The sequence below is a fragment of the Salmo salar genome, chromosome 24 (genome assembly GCF_965601325.2).
Source record: "Salmo salar chromosome 24, fSalSal1, whole genome shotgun sequence".
Taxonomy (NCBI): domain Eukaryota; kingdom Metazoa; phylum Chordata; class Actinopteri; order Salmoniformes; family Salmonidae; genus Salmo; species Salmo salar.
In genome coordinates this window covers 8,430,574-8,449,838 of record NC_138314.1, presented here as the reverse complement: position 1 = coordinate 8,449,838, position 19,265 = coordinate 8,430,574, and the positions used below count along the sequence as shown (strand labels likewise).

Sequence of the window (19,265 nt, the reverse complement as noted above, 5' to 3'; positions counted from 1 at the left end):
TAAACATCTGTGTATGTACAGTATTCAAGGTGTATGTACCATCATCTTACTGCTCCTGAGTGAAAGAGAACTTTGTAGAGTGTGTGCGCGTGCATGTGTGTGTGTGTGTGTAAAAGTGAAAGTAAAGTCTGAGGAGTATTGCGAGTGCGGAGCGCTCCACTGTGGCCTTTCTCTGACGATGAGCTAGGACAGAGGCCAGGAAAGGACACAGTCACACACAATGCAACCAGATAGTCCTTCTTTGGGACTATGTGGGAACCACTTCAACAGCGCAAAACATCCAGAGATCTTGCCAAGAAAGTCTATTGCTCAAAATACTTATGCAAAAAGACTTCACTGGGTTATATAATGTGTGAACTCCCTGGCAATAGCTTTAAACAAAGGAACAAAACTTTCAGTGTCGTAACTTGAGAGCATGGTGTTTGTTAACAAAAACAACATATAGTGCCTTCAGAAAGTATTGATACCCCTTGACTTATTCCAAATGTTGTGTTGCAGCCTGAATTCAAAATGGATTAAATTATTTTTCTCATCCATCTACACACATCTATCTACCCCAAAATGACAAAGTGAAAACATTGTTTTAGACATTTTTGAAAATGTTTTGAAAATGAAATACAGAAATATCTAATTTACATAAGTATGCACATCCCTCAGTATATACACATGTTAAAATCCCTTTTGGCAGCGATTACAGCTGTGAGTCTTTCTGGGTAAATCTCTTAAGAGCTTTGCACACCTGGATTGTACAATATTTGCGCATGATTCTTTAAAAAATTCTTCAAGCTCTGTCAAGTTGGTTGTTCATTGCTAGACAGCCATTTTCAAGTCTTGCCATATTTTTAAGTCAGAACAGTAACTAGGCACTCAGGAACATTCAATGTCGTCTTGGTAAACAACTCCAGTGTATATTTGGCCTTGTGTTTTAGGTTATTGTCCTGCGGAAAGATGAATTTGTCTCCCAGTGTCTGGTGGAAAGCAGACTGAACCAGGTTTCCCTCTAGGATTTTGCCTGTTCTTAGCTCTATTCCATTTCTTTTTATTTAAAAAAACTCCCTAGTCCTTAACGATAACAAGCATACCCATAACATGATCAAATCAAATTATATTTGTCACATGCGCCGAATACAACAGGTATTACCGTAAAATGCTTACTTTTTAGCCCTTAACCAACAATGCAGTTTTAAGAAAATATGTAGCCTGGTGCTTGAAAATATGAAGAGTGGTACTCAGTGTTGTGTTGGATTTGCCCCAAACAAAACGCTTTGTATTCAGGACATAGAGTTAATTTCTTTGCCACATTTTTTTCAATTTTACTTTAGTGCTTAATTGCAAACATGATGCATTTTTTTAAATATACTGTATGCATTCTGTACAGGCTTCCTTCTCTTCAATCTGTCATTTAGGTTAGTATTGTGGAGTAACTACAAACTTGTTGTGCCATCCACAGTTTTCTACTATCACAGCCATTAAACTCTAACTGTTTTAAAGTCACTACTGGCCTCATGGTGAAATCCCTGAGCGGTTTCATTCCTCTCCGGCAACTAAGTTAGGAAGGATGCCTGTGTCTTTGTAGTGACTGGGTGTATTGATACACCATCCAAAATGTAATTAATAACTTCATCATGCTCAAAAGGGATATTCAATGTGTTATTTTTTTCCATTTTGACCCAAATTACCATAGGTGCACTTTGCGAGGCACTGGAAAACCTCCCTGGTCTTTGTGGTTGAATCTGTTAAACACCATTACTGCATACAGAGACTCTGCAACTTATCATGTAACTTGTTAAGCCCATTTTTACTCCTTAACTTATTTAGTCTTGCCGTAATAAAGCGGTTGAATACTTATTGAATCAAAACATTTCAGCTTTTAATTTTAAATTAATAAGTAACATAAATCCACATTGACATTATGGGGTATTGTGTATAGGCCAGGGACACAAAATCTCAATTTAATCAATTTTAAAGTCAGGCTGTAACAACAAAATGTGGACAAAGTCAAGGGGTGTGAATACTTTCTGAAGACACTGTAGATTCAGAGTTCTGTCCTGTGTGTGTGAAATCACACACAGTCAACACACTACACAATCTTACAATGCGGATGTGACAGCTAAAAAAAACACATCCTGAATTCTAGACTGTATGACACACACACAAAAAAAAACACATATGCAAACTGTATGTATGCAGGTGAACTTGAAAGTCAGAGAATTTCGTTTGCAAGAAAGGCATTTCACTGTACTTGTGCATGTGACATTTAAACTTGTTAGCACATAGTGTGAGAATCCTCATTTAACTATGTGTAAGGTCCTGACTGACAGAACCCAATGCCCATCTATTTCCCTCAGTGTGTTGACAGTGGTCTAACACAAAAAGAGAGTTGATAGAAAGTGGGCTGATAATGCCTTCCTCCGATGTTCATTGAAGGAAGGCACATTGTTGTCCAGTTCCATTTCTGTTCCACTTGCCTTGGTCCTTCCCAGGGGTGTAGTGATGCCGGAGCACGGAAGAGCAGAGCTCCCTCACTTTTAAAAATTTGAGAACGAACATTGTAAAATGTATTCCGATGAATTCAAAATAAATAATATTTCATTACCACAAAAATTCCATGAAAAATTATTGAATGACAAACCAAATAATAATGTGTAGCAGCCTAGAGGTAGGTATAGTAAATGGTGGTTTCTTCGCCAGCGGCAAGAATGATGAAGAACTATAGGCTATGTGTGTGCACTTTGGAGGCCCAACCACTTGGGGCAAATGGCGTTGATAAAAAAAAGAATATCTAAATTCCCTGTGTGTCTGTCTAAATGTTCATAAAACTCCACGAGCCCCCTCTCGCGCAGTGGAACCCAGAACGATATGTGACCACTTGGTTATGGTGACACCGTTCTACCGAGGACACCCAAACCAGAGTGGCCACTGCAAAGCCCAAGGAGCCTGACCCTCTCTGGAAGTTGCTGTAACCCTGCTTGGGATATTTTGCCTACATTGGCTATTGGTTGAGATATTCTAGCTTGGTATGTCAGAGTGGGCAATTGGAAATGTGAATTGGGCCAAGTTGGAGGTAATAATGCATTTAGGTTATAGTTTATTGAGATGCATGAATACACCACACTAAAAGATTGATTTTATGGGTGTTTTAAAACGAATTTCCTGAAATTCTACATAGTAATGATTTATCTTTATTACTTGGTCAATTGATTTGATATCATGTTAAATCTATGCAAATAAAGTCTATGAATTTATGTTTTATTTTATTCTGTAACAGTGTATATTGTAACCATGTGTTCAAGCTAATCAAATCAAAGTGTATTTATGATACAGCATGTAAGCTACACAATACAACGCAAACAGTAACGCACAATAACGCTCCTCGCAAACAGTGCAATTATATTAAGCTATATGTATTTGTATTTACGTTAGGCTATAGCCTACAAATAGCTATACCACACAGTAGCTATAATCCTATTCGGCTATAAATTATTGTTCTTTATTCCAGAATTGGCCGAATGGCCGGGCTATCCTTCAGCACCACAAGTTGGATCAACTTCTTAAAGATCATTGCGCTATCCTGGCACTGTCCTTTCAGCACCTATGCCTAATAGTCATACTCATTACTTATTAGGTTAGCTGAAGTCAAATTCTCATGCGCCAAAACTCAACAGAGCTCATGCGCCAAAACTCACTAGGCAGGTACATGCTTTGATTGAAACAAAAAAGGCTAATCGTTTGTTAAAGGGATCCTTCGGATTATGTCAATGGGACCCTTTATCTACTTCCCCAGAGTCATATGAACTCATGGATATCATTTTTTATGTCTATGCGTGCAGTTTGAAGAAAGTTGCTAACTAGCACTAGCGCAATTGCTAACTAGTGTTAGCGCAAAGACTGGAAGTCTGTGGGTATCTGCTAGCTACAGATATACCCATAGACTTCCAGTCACTGTGCTAACGCTAGTGAGCATTGACTTGCAAAACTACCTCTTACTTCCTTCATACTGGACACAGAGACATAAAAAGTTCATCTGACGAGGTCAGTAAGGGTAGGTAACGACTCATCTGCCACGCTGATCCTCAACACGGGGGGTGCGTGCTCAGTCCCCTCCTGTACTCTCTGTTCATTCATGACTGCATGGCTAGGTACGACTCCAACGCCATCATTAAGTTTGCTGATGACACAACAGTGGTAGGACTAATCCCCGACAACGATGATACAGCCTATAGTGAGGAGGTCAGAGACCTGGCCGTGTGGTGCCTGGACAACAACCTCTCCCTCAACGTGATCAAGACAAAGGAGATGATTGTGGACTACAGAAAAAGGAGGACCAAGCACGCCTCCATTCTCATCGATGGGGCTGTAGTGGAGCAGGTTGAGAGCTTCACGTTCCTTGGTGTCCGCATCACCAACAGACTATCATGGTCCAAGCACACCAGGACAGTCATAAAGAGGGCACAACAAAACCTATTCCTCCTCAGGAGACTGAAAAGATTTGGCATGGGTCCTCAGATCCTCAAAAAGTTTTACAGCTGCACCATCAAGAGCATCCTGACTGGTTGCATCACTGCCTGGGTATGGCAAATGCTCGGCCTCCGACCGCAAGGCACTACAGAGGGTAGTGCGTATGGCCCAGTACATCACTGGGGCCAAGCTTCCTGCCTTCCAGGACCTCTATACAAGCAGAGGAAGGCCCTAAAAATTGTCAAAGACTCCAGCCAACCTAATCATAGACTGTTCTCTCTGCTACCACACGGCAAGCGGTAGCGGAGTGCCAAGTCTAGGTCCAAGAGGCTACTAAACAGTTTCTACCCCCAAGCCATAAGACTCCTGAACAGCTAATCAAATGGCTACCAAGACTATTTGATCTGTGGACCACACTCTTTTACAGTGGTGGAAAAAGTACTCAATTATCATACTTGAGTACAAGTAAAGATACCTTAATAGAAAATGACTCAAGTAAAAGTGAATGTCACCCAGTAAAATACTACATAAGTAAAAGTCTAAAAGTATTTGGTTTTAAATATACTTAAGTATCAAAAGTGTAATTGCTACAATATACTTAAGCATCAGAAGTAAAAAATCATTTCAAATTCCTTACATTAAGCAAATCAGATGGCACAATTCTAGTTTTATTTTAAATGTATGGATATACAGGGGCACACTCCAACACTTAGACATAATTTACAAATAAAACATTTTTGTTTAGTTAGTCCGCCAGATCAGAGGCAGTAGGGATGACATGGGACGTTCTCTTGATAAGTGTGTGATTTTGACAATTTTCCTGTCCTGCTAAGCCAGCGTTTCCCAAACTCAGTCCTCGGGACACCAAGGGTTGCAAATTCTGGTTTATGCACTAACACTACACAGCTGATAAAAAAAGTATTTTAAATGAAAGCAACTGGGATGTTAGTCCATTTAGTGAGGTAGGATTTAATTGATTTAAGCGTTCTGATAAAGTTTCTGGCAATGATTTTATCTGAGGAAGGGAATATATCTACTCCCAAATATTTTAAATGGGAAATAATTGGGATTCCATAAGTAGAGATGGAGTCCTCCATCGGGGTAGGGCAGATTTGGTTAGATTAATTTTACAATTTGAGATTAAGCTGAATTTACCTATGGTCTTCAATGTGTTTGGGAGCGATTGAGATAAACTGTCTAGATATAGTAAAATATAATCTGCGTATAATGAAATGATCAGTAGATTTGAGGGAAAGTGTTATTTCATTCGATTGACGAATGGCCTGGGCCAGGTGTTCCATAGATAATAAAAACACCAAAGGAGAAATTGGATCGCCTTGTATGCTGCTTCTAGTGATTCTGAACGGAGCAGATATTGCCTGTTATAACTATGGCTGAGGGATTGGCATATAGTATTTTAATCATATTAATGAAATTGGAGCCAGTTCCCATATGTTCCAAAACAGACCAGAGATATGACCATTCTATTATATCACAAACTTGTTCTGCATTGACAGATGAAACAGCCCAAGGATCTGTTGTTTCTGATTAAACATTTAAGATATGTAATAGTCTGAGGTTATTCTAGGATAAATGTTTTTTAATAAACCTGCTTTGGTCCGTGTGGACCAATTTGGGTAAGTAAGTCTCGAGACGACAACATTTTGGAAAACAGTTCAATATCTGTGTTTATCAAAGATAAACTCGAAAGTCCCGAGTGGCGCAGCGGTCTAAGGCACTGCGGTGCTTGAAGCGTCACTATAGATCTGGATTCGATCCCGGGCTGTGTCACAGCCGGCCACGACCAGGAGACCCATGAGGCAACGCACAATTGGCACAGAGTTGTCCGGTTTAGGGAAGAGTTTGGTTGGCCGGGATGTCCTTGTCACATCGCGCTCTAGCGACTCCTGTGGCGGGTCGGGCGCATGCACGCTGACACAGTCGCCAGTTGTACGAGACTAACTACCAAGACTAACTACCAATTGTATATCACGAAATTGGGGAGTAAAAGGGGTAAAAAAAAAAACATGATAAGGGGTGATAGTGAGAACACTGGGCGTCATCCTTATCTTTTTTTAAATAAAAGCGAATTTAGAGCTGTTTTCAAATCTCTTCCAAATGAAACTTTGTGAATGGCTGTGTTAATAATTTTGAATAATAGTGGACCTAATTGATTCCCTCATTTTAAGTATCAAATATAGGAATTAAGGAATTGCTCAAATATACTTAAGTATCAGAAGTAAAAGTATAAATAATTTCAAATTCCTTATATTAAGCAAACCGGACAGCACAATTTTCTGTTTTTTTAATTTATTTACGGATAGACAGGGGCACACTCAGACTTATATTTAGAAAACTAAGCATTTGTGTTTAATGAGTCCGTCAGAGGCAGTAGGTGCTGACCAGGGATGTTATCTTGATAAGTGCGTGAATTGGACCATTTTCCTTTCAAAATGTAACGAATGCTTTTGGGTGTAGGGAAAATGTATGGAGTAAAAAGTACATTATTTTCTTTAGGAGTGTAGTGAAGTAAAAGTTGGCTAAATTAGAAATAGTAAAGTAAAGTACAGATACCCCATTAATTAAAGTATGTTAACTTGAGTACTTTACACCACTGCCAATGCTCGAGTTCATTAAGAGAGATTTGTGAGGCGGCTTCTTCTGTTGAGAGTAGAGGAGTTGTTAATTCTTTTAGAAATCAAATGCAATCAGAGGTGTACAGTTATTTATAAAGACAGGATAATCTTTGATTAATTTGGGTTTTGATTGTAATTCCCCTGTTTCAGATACAATAGTTGCTATATCAGCTAATTATTTTACCTTTATTTAACTAGGCAAGTAAGTTAAGAACAAATTCTTATTTTCAATGACAGTCTAGGAACAGTGGGTTAACTGCCTTGTTCAGGGGCAGAACAACAGATTTTTACCTTGTCAGCTCAGGGATTTGATCTTGCAACCTTTCGGTTACAAGTCCAACGCTCTAACCACTAGGCTACCTGCCGCCCCATTACTGCGTAGCTTGTTGGCCAGTAAATTACTGGGACGATTACCATGGAAGTAATGATTGAGTCTAACAACTCGATGGATGGCAAATTCTGCTCTCTGTCTTATCAATAAATTAAGTTCTGTCTTGACTATGAAAAGAGTAGTAGCTAACTGGTCTGAAAAAGTGTTTGTTGGGGAACACTCTAACGCAGTTAACAACATTTCTAACTAGTTTGTCTTTAATTGTGATTTATTCAAGCCAGACGCAAATGCAGTTGCATTATTTTTCATAAAACCTTTTGTGGCATTCCATAGAATTCGGGGGTCATCGACAAATTATATTGATCATCATACATTAATTTAGTTCAGTTTCAAATTATAAATCACAGAATGCAGGATTTTGTAGTAATGAAACGTTCAAACGCCATCGTGTGGCTCTTTGAAAAGATTCTGAAATGTCTAATTGGCAGTACTAAGAGTGGTGATCGGTGATCAAGGTCATAGGTCAAATTTCTATTTTCTTAATTTGAGAAAATAGAGGTGTAGATAAAAATATAAAATCGATTCGGGATAATGTTTTATGCTTGTTTGAACAGAAAGTGTACTCGTTTGCTTTTGGATTATGTGCTTGCCAGGCATCACTGAGGTTGTAATTAGAGAGTATATGTTGGAGAGCCTTGGTTGTGTGTGGACTGTAGTTGGTCTTATTAGATTTGTCCCGCATGGCCAAAATTGCATTTTCGTCTGTCCTAATAACACAATGGAACTCAGTTCATTTAACAATACGCTGTTCAGAGAATCCAAAAAACGTAGGATCATACACATTAATAAAGGCAATTTTATTTTCATTATGGATACATTTAAGGAAAGTGATTCTGACTTCTTGGTCTTCGCCTTTACCCAAGACGGCAATTTTGAGTTTATTATGCATCATTATGATTATACCTTTAGCTTTTTATGTCATCGTTATGGAGCAGGTGTGTTTCTTGGAGTATTGCTATATCAGTATGGTTTCTTGCTAGGATTTCAAGACAGCTGGAACATTTGATAAGACAATTTAGGCTTTTTAAATACCAAGAGAGAATAGCTAGTGTTTCGATTGTTTTTCAGAAAGGAATGTTATATTAATTGTTATCTTTAGTATTGATAGGCTCATGGATGTGTAACAAAAAATGCCAAGAGTGTGTAAAGCTGTCATCAAGGCAAAGGGTGGCTACTTTGAAGAATCTCTAATATAAAATATATTTTGATTTGTTTAACACTTTTTTGGTTACTATATGATTCCATATGTGTTCGCATAGTGTTGATGTCTTCACTATTATTCTACAATGTACAAAATAGTAAAAATAAAGAAAAACCCTGGAATGAGTACTGTAGGTGTCCAAACTTTTGACTGGTACTGTACAGTAGATCTTCACAATTGTTCATCATGGCCTATAGGCCAAGTCCTTCCAGGGAGATAAATGAAATAGCCTGCCCTAAACGAAAGGGGACAGCAATCAACAGGAAGAAAAAAAAAGAACAAAAGCAATTAGCCCATATGGGACTGGCCATTTCTCAGTAGCAAAACTGGCCATTTTGCAGTAGCAAAACATCATGTAGGGGAATAGCTTCCAACTGATATGGCTAGATTTTGCCCATGTATGAATGCAATGCACTGTAGCCCCACAAGAAAGCAGCCCCAGTCCTTGTGACAAGTTAATATATTGACCATTGTTCATTAAATTGGCATGATGTCATCACTGTGTTAATATCCTGGACCAAAATATAAATGCAACATGTAAAGTGTGTTGGTCCCATGTTTTATGAGCTAAAATAAAAGATCCCAGAAATGTTTCATATGCACAAAAAGCTTATTTCTCTACAATTTTGTGCAGAAATTTGTTTATATCCCTGTTAGTAAGCATTTATCCTTTACCAAGATAATCCATCCACCTGACAGATGGGGCATATCAAGAAGCTGATTAAACAGCATGATCATTACACAGGTGCACCTTGTGCTGGGGACAATGAAAGGTAACTCTATAATGTGCCATTTTGTCACAACATAATGCCACTGATGTCTCAAGTTGAGGGAGTGTGCAATTGGCATGCTGACTGCAGGAATGTCCACCAGAGCTGTTGCCAGATAATTGAATGTTCATTTCTTCAACGTTGTTTTAGAGAATTTGGCAGTATGTCCAACTGGCCTCACAACCGCAGACCACTTGTATAATGCATAGCCTCATGTATCAAAGATCTGTACACAATTCCTGGAAGCGGAAAATGTCCCAGTTCTTCCATGGCTTGCATACTCACCCATTGAGCATGTTTGGGATGCTCTGGATCGGCGTGTACGACAGCATGTTCCAGTTCCCACCAATATCCAGAAACTTGGCACAGCCATTGAAGAGGAGTGGGACAACATTTCCCACTGCATGAGGCAAATGGTGGTCACACCAGATACGGACTGGTTTTCTGATCCACGTGAACTGTAACTCAGTAAAATATGAAATTGTTGCATGTTGCATTTATATTTCTGTTCAGTCTAATAACAAAGTCCAATACTCACTAATATTAGTAATACTGTTCCTTGTACTCACTTGAGGGGGTGTCCTCACCATTGTCTTATGCTGAGGGCAGTATCATAGCCATCGGCTAGGCTGCGTGATTGTGCATGGATAACATACCTGAATATTGAGCCAGTCATAATGGGGTTCCATCTTTCAACTCGTCTCCTTGTATGTTGGGTTTGATGTGATTCCTGAAGAAGTCTTGAGCTTCCTTGGCATTGGAAAACGTGTGTGTTATGCTCTGGAATTTCGAGATTAATTTTCCCGGGTGGATAAAGCAGCATCTGAAATTTAGCTTGAGTAACTGGGATTTCACCTCATAGTAAATCACCCTCTTTTTTTTAGCAGTTCGGCACTCAGGTCTGGGTATACACTTCCCTGCATAGGGCAGAACCCCCGATTCCGCTGCAAGGTAAACAATTTGCCATTTGACTTAAAAATCTGTGGATTTGTACAATCATACAGTGACTTCGGTGAGGACCCATGCGTGTGCAATGTTAATTAGTGGCATGAGACCCAGCTGCTCCTGCCCGAACAGTTTATAGAAAACATTGCTCATGAAAGAAGTTTGGTCGCCCGCTCCCATGCCAGTTTCAAGTCCTACGACCCACACATTGAATTTACGGAGAATGATTTAAGTGATTCCGTTTAGTCTTTTATGAGATTTATTTGCACTTAGTTTGCGCTTTTCCCAGGGCACACCTCTGTCGCATTGGCTGTCTTCTCCAGACTTTCCACTTTAGTTCTGCACTGCGTCGAACAACAACATTGATGAATACGCTGATTCGGTGAGTGGGTTTATTAGCAAGTGCATCGGCGATGTCGTACCCATAGCGTCTATTAAAACATTCCCAAACCAGAAACCGTGGATTGATGGCAGCATTCGCGCAAAACTGAAAGCGCAAACCACTGCTTTTAAATCAGGGCAAGGTGACCGGAAACATGACCCAATACAAACAGTGTGGCTATTCCCTCCGCAAGGCAATCAAACAAGCTAAGCGTCAGTATAGAGACAAAGTAGAGTTGCAATTCAACGGCTCAGACACGAGAGGTATGTGGCAGGGTCTACAGTCAATCACGGACTATAAAAGAAAAACCAGCACCGTCGCGGACCAGGATGTCTTGCTCCCAGATAGACTAAACAACTTCTTTGCTCGCTTTGAGGACAATATAGTGCCACTGACACGGCCCGCTACCAAAACCTACTGGCTCTCCTTCACTGCAGCCGACGTGAGTAAATCATTTAAACGTGTCAACCCTCGCAAGGCTGCAGGCCCAGACGGCATCCCCAGCCTCGTCCTCAGAGCATGAGCAGACCAGCTGGCTGGTGTGTTTACGGACATATTCAATCAATTCTTATCCCAGTCTGCTGTTCCCACATGCTTCAAGAGGGCCACCATTGTTCCTGTTCCCAAGAAAGCTAAGGTAACTGAGCTAAATGACTACCGCCCCGTAGCACTCACTTCCGTCATCATGAGGTGCTTTGAGAAACTAGTCAAGGACCATATCACCTCCACCCTACCTGACACCCTAGACCCACTCCAATTTGCTTACCGCCCCAATAGGTCCACAGACGACGCAATCGCAATCACACTGCCCTAACTCATCTGGACAAGAGGAATACCCATTTCAGAATGCTGTTCATCGACTACAGCTCAGCATTTAACACCATAGTACCCTCCAAACTCGTCATCAAGCTCGAGACCCTGGGTCTCGACCTCGCCCTGTGCAACTGGGTCCTGGACTGCCTGACGGGCCGCCCCCAGGTGGTGAGGGTAGGTAACAACATCTCCACCCCGCTGATCCTCAACACTGGGGCCCCACAAGGGTGCGTTCTCAGCCCTCTCCTGTACTCCCTGTTCACCCACGACTGCGTGGCCATGCACGCCTCCAACTCAATCATCAAGTTTGCAGACGACACTACAGTGGTAGGCTTGATTACCAACAACGATGAGACGGCCTACAGGGAGGAGGTGAGGGCCCTCAGAATGTGGTGTCAGGAAAAGAACCTCGCACTCAACGTCAACAAAACAAAGGAGATGATCATGGACTTCAGGAAACAGCAGAGGGAGCACACCCCTATCCACATCGACGGGACAGTAGTGGAGAGGGTATAAAGTTAAGTTCCTCGGCGTACACATCATGGACAAACTGAAATGGTCCACCCACACAGACAGTGTGGTGAAGAAGGCGCAACAGCGCCTCTTCAACCTCAGGAGGCTGAAGAAATTCGGCTTGTCACCAAAAATACTCAAACTTCTACAGATGCACAATCGAGAGCATCCTGTCGGGCTGTATCACCGCCTGGTACGGCAACTGCTCCACCCATAACCGTAACGCTCTTCAGAGGGTAGTGAGGTCTGCACAACGCATCACCGGGGGCAAACTACCTGCCCTCCAGGACACCTACACCACCCGATGTCACAGGAAGGCCAAAAAGATCATCAAGGACAACAACCACCCGAGCCACTGCCTGTTCACCCCGCTATCATCCAGAAGGTGAGGTCAGTACAGGTGCATCAAAGCAGGGACCGAGAGACTGAAAAACAGCTTTGATCTCAAGGCCATCAGACTGTTAAACAGCCATCACTAACATTGAGTGGCTGCTGCCAACATACTGACTCAACTCCAGCCACTTTAATAATGAAAAAATTGAAGTAATAAATGTATCACTAGCTACTTTAAACAATGCCCCTTCATATAATGTTTACATACCCTACATTACTCATCTCATATGTATATACTGTACTCTATACCATCTACTGCATCTTGCCTATGCTGTTCTATACCATCACTCATTCATATATTTTTTTATGTACATATTCTTATTCATTCCTTTACACTTGTGTGTATAAGGTAGTTGTTGTGAAATTGTTAGGTTAGATTACTCGTTGGATATTACTGCATTGTCGGAACTAGAAGCACAAGCATTTTGCTACACTCGCATTAACATCTGCTAATCATGTGTATGTGACAAATAAAATTTGATTTGAATAGGCATCCACTTTAGAAGTGAGCAATTCGAGTGACTAATTTACAAGTCGAGAGCAGAGGTAATGTCCTCACAAACAATCTCTCGGTTGGTAGCGGCCAGCTCTTTCTGTTGTCTGGCGTTGAGCTGCCATGTTACCACAGGTGAATTGTGAACGGACAGATTATGCTATCTGCAGGAGCGAAATAGACCAGCTAGTTTTTTTCTTGTCATACAATGAACATCCCACACCTTCATTTTAGAAGTCCGTTAATTCATAGTAATTTTGCCAAAAAGATAGCTACGCATTTCAATGCATGCCACTGGAGCCAGATTAGAGAAATTATTTCATTATTTTCTTATTAACTCTGCATCGTTGGGAAGGGCACGTACTGTAAGCAAGCATTTCACTGGAAAGTCTACACCTGTTGTATTCAGCGCCTGTGACAAATACATTTTGATTTGACCTTGATTTGAACCTAAGACCCAGCAGCAAGGCCATACGCAGAGCTAGGTGAAGCCACCACCTTCCTCAGCACTGTGAGGAAGTCGTGTGCGACCCGAGTCAATACCGTTGTAATACAAGGTTTAGTGCTCTCAACAATGTCATCCTGTCTGATCCTGAAAGATATTTTGCATTGAGGTCAGAGCATGTAGAGAGAGTTCTTTCAGGTCTCATCTACACACACTGCTAATGGAAAACTAACAGGGTGAATTGCCAGGTTAGTAAATTGGATTAACGTGATATCAAGAGAGTGTTGTTGACTCTGAGGGATCCAGTGGTTAGCCAAAACAAATATTTACCCACAGAAGGACATTAAGTAGTGATAAGAGATCTCTATCCTTCCAGTCAAACAAAGAGAACACTGAGTGTGCCTCAGGCTAACACAGGCGTTCTTTGAAATATGTCAGACCGTTTTCAGCACATATACTTTTTAGGCTGCATGTTCACCAGGTGTGTGTGTGTGTGTGTGTGTGTGTGTGTGTGTGTGTGTGTGTGTGTGTGTGTGTGTGTGTGTGTGTGTGTGTGTGTGTGTGTGTGTGTGTGTGTGTGTGTGTGTTGGATACTGAGAAATGGTCTGCCTAACCATCAGAGTGAATGGGGACTTTGGGAGGAAGAGCTCATTGCTACCCAGTTCCACAGCGGTGATGTCATTGTCTGCACTATTATGGCGAATAAACGAACCTGGTGTTTAAATGTCTTATATCGTCACAATAATAATGGGATGTTCCAAGCAGCTGTAACATCTATTAGTGTGCTTTAAGCAAACATCAATGGCGTACGTATGTATGGCTGTAGCATTCACACAGGACTATTCTTCTCAGTGGAACATGCTAAACTACTTAGTGGGGGTCATAGACTAAATATCTTTCATAGATCAGACCAGTCCCATCAAGTTATAGCCTGATAATGTGACCTCACCTGACTAAGAAAAACTCCTGGCTCTGCTCATTGATGAATAAAGAACACAAAGGAAATCCTTATGTTCAATGCAATACATACAGTGAGTTAGGAAAGTATTCAGATCCCTTCCCCTTTTTCCACATTTTGTTACGTTACAGCCTTATTTCTAAAATGGATTACATTTTTAAAATTCTCATCAATCTACACACAATACCGTATAATGACAAAGCAAAAACAGGTTTTTAGAAATTTCAGCAAATGTATTCAAAATAAAAAAACAGAAATATCTTATCCAGACCCTTTGCTATAAGCTCAGCTGCATCCTGTTTCCATTGATCATCTTTGAGCTGTTTCTACAACTTCGAGTCCACCTGTGGTAAATTCAAATGATTGGACATGATTTGGAAAGGCACACACACCTGTCTATATCAGGTCCCACAGTTGACAGTGCATGTCAGAGCAAAAACCAAGCCGTGAGGTCGAAGGAATTGTCCGTAGAGCTTCGAGACAGGATTGTGTCGAGGAACAAATCTGGGGAAGGGTACCAAACCATTTTTGCAGCATTGAAGGTCCCCAAGAACAGTGCCCTTCATCATTCTTAAATGGAAGAAGTTTGGAGCTGGCCAACCGGCCAAACTGAGAAATTGGGGAGAAGGGCCTTGGTCGGGGAGGTGACCAAGAACACGATGGTCACTTTGACAGAGCTCAGGAGTTCCTCTGAAGATGGGAGAACCTTCCAGAAGGACATCCATCTCTGCAGCACTCCACCAATCAGGCCTTTATGGTAGAGTGGCCAGACGGAAGCCACTCCTCAGTAAAAAGCACATGACAGCCCGCTTGGAGTTTGCCAAAAGCCACCTTATGGACTGAAACCATGAGAAACAATATTCTCTGGTCTGATGAAACCAAGATTGAACTCTTTGGCCTGACTGCCAAGCATCACGTCTGGAGGAAACCTGGCACCATCCCTACGGTGAAGCATGGTGGTGGCAGCATCATGCTGTGGGGGATGTTTTTCAGCAACAGGGGCTGGGAGACTAGTCAGGATCGAGGGAAAGATGAGCATTCACATTCCAAACAGGACAACGACCCTAAGCACACAGCCAAGACAACACAGGAGTGTTTCGGGACAAGTATCTGAAAGTCCTCGAGTGGCCCAGCCAGAGCCCGGACTTGAACCTGATTGAACATCTCTGGAGAGACCTGAAAATAGCTGTGCAGTGACGGTCCCCATCCAACCTGACAGAGCTTGAGAGGATCTGCAGAGAAGAAAATGGGAGAAACTCCCCAAATACAGGTGCCAAGCTTGTAGCGTCATACCCAAGAAGACTCAAGGCTGTAATCGCTGCCAAAGGTGCTTCAAAGTAAAGGGTCTGAATACTTATGTAAATGTGATAGTTTTTGCTTGTCATTATGGGGTATTATGTGTAGATTGAGGAGAAAAAAATTAGGCTGTAACGTAACAAAATATGGAAAAAGTAAATTGGTCTGAATACTTTCCTAATGCACTGTATATGCTGCTAAAACTTGAAGCAGAGCTTGGTACACTGACAATGACCTATGTTTTGAGTTTTGTGAGAATAAGCTTCCTGTTCTATAAATATACCACACACGGAATGTGCGAAAACATGCTCATCACCCAAGCTTCACTCTCTGGGCTAAAGTTACATATTAAGCAACTGTGTGACAGCACACAGCTGAGGGCACACTGGGTGACACATGCTATACAGCTACAGGAGAGGTACAGAACAGAACAGTTCAAAGGGGCAGCCAGCACTAGGCCTACTGCTATGAACCCTCCAATAGGAACAATGGTACAGACTAAACCTTTGAACTGATCCAATCTTAGGCTAGCACTGATTCTATCCAACAGGTTTTTGTCAAGCAGATAGGCCTACTCTATTTCTCTGTCTCCAACACACACAGACAGACACAACCACACACACACACACACACACACACACACACACAAATGCACAGCACAGCACAGCACAGACACACACACACACACACAAATACAGACCAACAAGACAAAATCAAAGCAACTCGCCACACAGCAATCCCGGAAACAGGGTTAAAGTGATTACGATGGCCCTCTCTAGGCTCTCTGCTTCCTTTCCAGCTGTTCCCCATTTCCTTTCCTCTGTAAACACACACACACACACACACACATCTTTCCTCCCTCTGAATGCTCATCTCATCCATCCTCTTTCTTCTACCAGCTCATCCTCTCATCTCTTCTCCTCGTTTGTTCACTCACTCTCCTACCCTCATAAGCATCCGACCTGTAACCCTTTCCTCTCTTCTCCCTTATTCTTCCATGTCTCGTGTCGTGCTGGGAGCTCTAAAATGAGCAATGGATCTGGGGCATACCAAGGGACTCAGAAATACCAAAAACAGCCTTTAAATAGAGAACTCTGATAAGGTCTGTGAACTGGGAAAATAGCCCAAATTTCACAACACGAAAAGGCCAGCGTTGGTCAACATCTACCACATAACTGATACATGTTCATTCCCTTTTCTGGTGTGTGTGTGTGTGTGTGTGTGTGTGCAGCGAAAGTACACAAGCGAAACTCTTGTCAGAGTCGAGCAGTTTCCAATTTACAAACATCAAATATTCATTAGGTCTAAAAGAGATTAAACAGAGATGAATGGACAGGCACTCACATAAGAGACAATTCTACAAGCAAAGTAGAAAATTCTAGCTACCTTTCAACTTTAGAAGGGTGGGGGCTGTCCGGTAAGAGTCGGATAGTCATTGCTTTGTAGCTATGCGTGAGAGACAGCTAGTATGTGAAACCCTTTTCCCTTTGTCTTCTTTTTACCGCCATGCAAACAAACATAACCACCCAGAGAGGAAATTGGCTGGCCTGCATGGGCCTCAACTCTCCTCTTATGGATTTGTTTCTCCTCCCATTAACGTTGTTCAGTTGTCTCCCCAATAAAAACTCCTTAGCATTATGTCATGGCTCAGCCCTCTGAGAAGCCCCGAGGGAACACACTCCGGGCTTTGTGTGTGTAAATGTGTGTGTACAGCACCATTGACACACTACTTGATGGCGGTGTCAAAATTCCGTCTAATAGCATCATCTCATCTCTTTTCCCTCACAAATGCACTGGATAGCGAATACGTGTTCATCGCGCTTTTCCCTGACTGTCACTGTCCTGCCAGATCAGTGATCATGGAAGACAGGACACTAGACGAGAATAAGCTTGTTAGTAAAAACTACTGAAAAAGTGGCCAATGATGTCTGACACAGAGGTGGATTTCAATTCAATAACCTGCTCACTTCACTTGAATTTGCCCTTGTTGACTCACCCTCTAAAGATATGAAAGGACTGCCAAATCCAATGTTACAAAAAGGAAAACCCAGAAAGTTGCCAAGCTTCAACTGTACTTCGATATAAGCACACACAAGCCTATGGCCGACCACTGACTCAATCTTTAAAGAGCATGAAGCGTTTTTTTTTTTTGCACTTCCCATTTCGCTGAGACTTGTGATATAATACGATCAAGCAGCATTTTTTCTCACCTTACATCAAAAGGCTTCTCATAAACTGGGCCTGAGGTGAGATCCATCTACATCATCTGTCGAGAAAAAAAAAACTGCAGCTTGATAGTGCACGGTTCACATCCTAACCGCAGTTAGCTGGAGCATGGTTGGTGCTTGCAGCACTACAGTTGTGTTTCCTGTATGAGACAGACACTGTATTTACATTTGGTCAAGGTCACGTGGTAAAGGAGTCACAATTATTATTTTTTTTGACAGTCAGGGCCAAGTATTAATGCCATGTATGTTTTTGTAGGTATTTGTTAGTGCTTTAATTCATTACTAACAAGTCATTGTTTAAATGCATCTTTCATTAAAACATTTGAGAAGTGTTTGGTAAAGGAGTCACAGCCAGTTAAAGGCCCAGTGCAGTCAAAAACATGATTTTTCTGTGTTACTGTATATTATATACATTACCAGTCAAAAGTTTAAACACACCTACAGTGGGGGAAAAAAGGATTTGATCCCCTGCTGATTTTGTACGTTTGCCCACTGACAAAGCAATGATCAGTCTATAATTTTAATGGTAGGTTTATTTGAACAGTGAGAGACAGAACAAAAATATCCAGAAAAATGCATGTCAAAAATGTTATAAATTGATTTGCATTTTAATGAGGGAAATAAGTATTTGACCCCCTCTCAATCAGAAAGATTTCTGGCTCCCAGGTGTCTTTTATACAGGTAACGAGCTGAGATTAGGAGCACACTCTTAAAGGGAGTGCTCCTAACCGCAGGTTGTTACCTGTAAAAAAGACACCTGTCCACAGAAGCAATCAATCAGATTCCAAACTCTCCACCATAGCCAAGACCAAAGAGCTCTCCAAGGATGCCAGGGACAAGATTGTAGACCTACACAAGGCTGGAATGGGCTACAAGACCATTGCCAAGCAGCTTGGTGAGAAGGTGACAACATTTGGTGCGATTGTTCGCAAATGGAAGAAACACAAAAGACCTGTCAATCTACCTCGGCCTGGGGCTCCATGCAAGATCTCACCTCGTAGAGGTGCAATGATCATGAGAACAGTGAGGAATCAGCCCAGAACTACACAGGAGGATCTTGTCAATGATCTCAAGGCAGCTGGGACCATAGTCACCAAGAAAACAATTGGTAACACACTACGCCGTGAAGGACTGAAATCCTGCAGCGCCCACAAGGTCCCCCTGCTCAAGAATACATATACATGCCCGTCTGAAGTTTGCCAATGAACATCTGAATGATTCAGAGGACAACTGGGTGAAAGTGTTGTGGTCAGAGGAGACCAAAATGGAGCTCTTTGGCATCAACTCAGCTCGCCGTGTTTGGAGGAGGAGGAATGCTGCTTATGACACCAAGAACACCATCT

The 19,265-nt window shown here is 41.7% G+C and overlaps 1 protein-coding gene across 2 annotated transcripts in view; it reads right to left on the bottom strand.

The window, feature by feature from the left end:
* The window catches only part of LOC106585171 (G protein-coupled receptor kinase 5), a 70,671-nt gene that overhangs the window by 32,427 nt on the left and 18,979 nt on the right, over positions 1 to 19,265 (bottom strand). The window contains exon 1 of one of the 2 annotated variants that reach the window (XM_082968462.1): positions 17,905 to 18,063. The exons of the other annotated variant lie outside the window; for it this stretch is intronic. The gene's annotated coding sequence lies outside the window, so the exon portion shown is untranslated. Of the gene's footprint in view, positions 1 to 17,904; positions 18,064 to 19,265 lie in introns of those variants that run through there. 2 annotated transcript variants of the gene reach the window in all.